This window comes from Pygoscelis adeliae, unplaced genomic scaffold (genome assembly GCF_000699105.1).
Source record: "Pygoscelis adeliae isolate BGI_AS28 unplaced genomic scaffold, ASM69910v1 Scaffold288, whole genome shotgun sequence".
Taxonomy (NCBI): Eukaryota; Metazoa; Chordata; class Aves; order Sphenisciformes; family Spheniscidae; genus Pygoscelis; species Pygoscelis adeliae.
Genome location: NW_008825264.1, coordinates 312,991 through 313,716, shown reverse-complemented (window position 1 = coordinate 313,716; position 726 = coordinate 312,991).

Sequence of the window (726 nt, the reverse complement as noted above, 5' to 3'; positions counted from 1 at the left end):
GGGGGCTGCAGGGGGGGGGACGCCCCTAGCCACCAGATGGGACCAGGATGGCACCGATCCCCCCCGGTCAGATGAAGTCTGGGCTCCATCCTGGTGTCACAACCCTTGTCCGGCACTGAGGGCAGGGGCTGGGGGGTGCCTGCCTGGGGGGTGAGACTGTGGGGGTGGGATGTGTCCCTGGAGCTGTGCCATGCCTGGAGGTCTCCAGCACCCCAGCAAGGACCCCCAGCCCCTTTTTCCAGGTGCTGAAGAGTCAAAGGTGGGAGAAGAAGCAGGCAGCAGCCGAGGTGCTCAGGACAAGTCAGATGTGCCAGCCCAGCGCCAAGGTGGGCACAGGTCAGGCCATGGCCCCCTCATCCAGGGACAACCCAGGTGCAGGAGAAGCCCTGAGCCCTGGTTGCGTCTCCATAATGTCTCCCCCTGCTCCCACAGGACTGGGTCTCCACAGGGAATACAGCACCAGGCCAGCAGCCTGGGACCCAAACAACCCCAACTGGTGCCAGCCTGGAGCCAGCAGGTCCAGAGCGTGGGGACAGGCACGCGCCCCGTGCCTGGGTGGCTGATACGTGGCCACGGAGCATCGCTTTACGTGGTGGGAAACGGCTTCGCTCAGGGGCTGGAAGAGGCCTCAGTCCTTCATTTAAACTGGCTTCTTCAGCCCTGCCACGTTACGCTCATTCTCCTTCCCTCTCCCCACCCAGGACCGGGTGGCCGCGAGAGCACCCA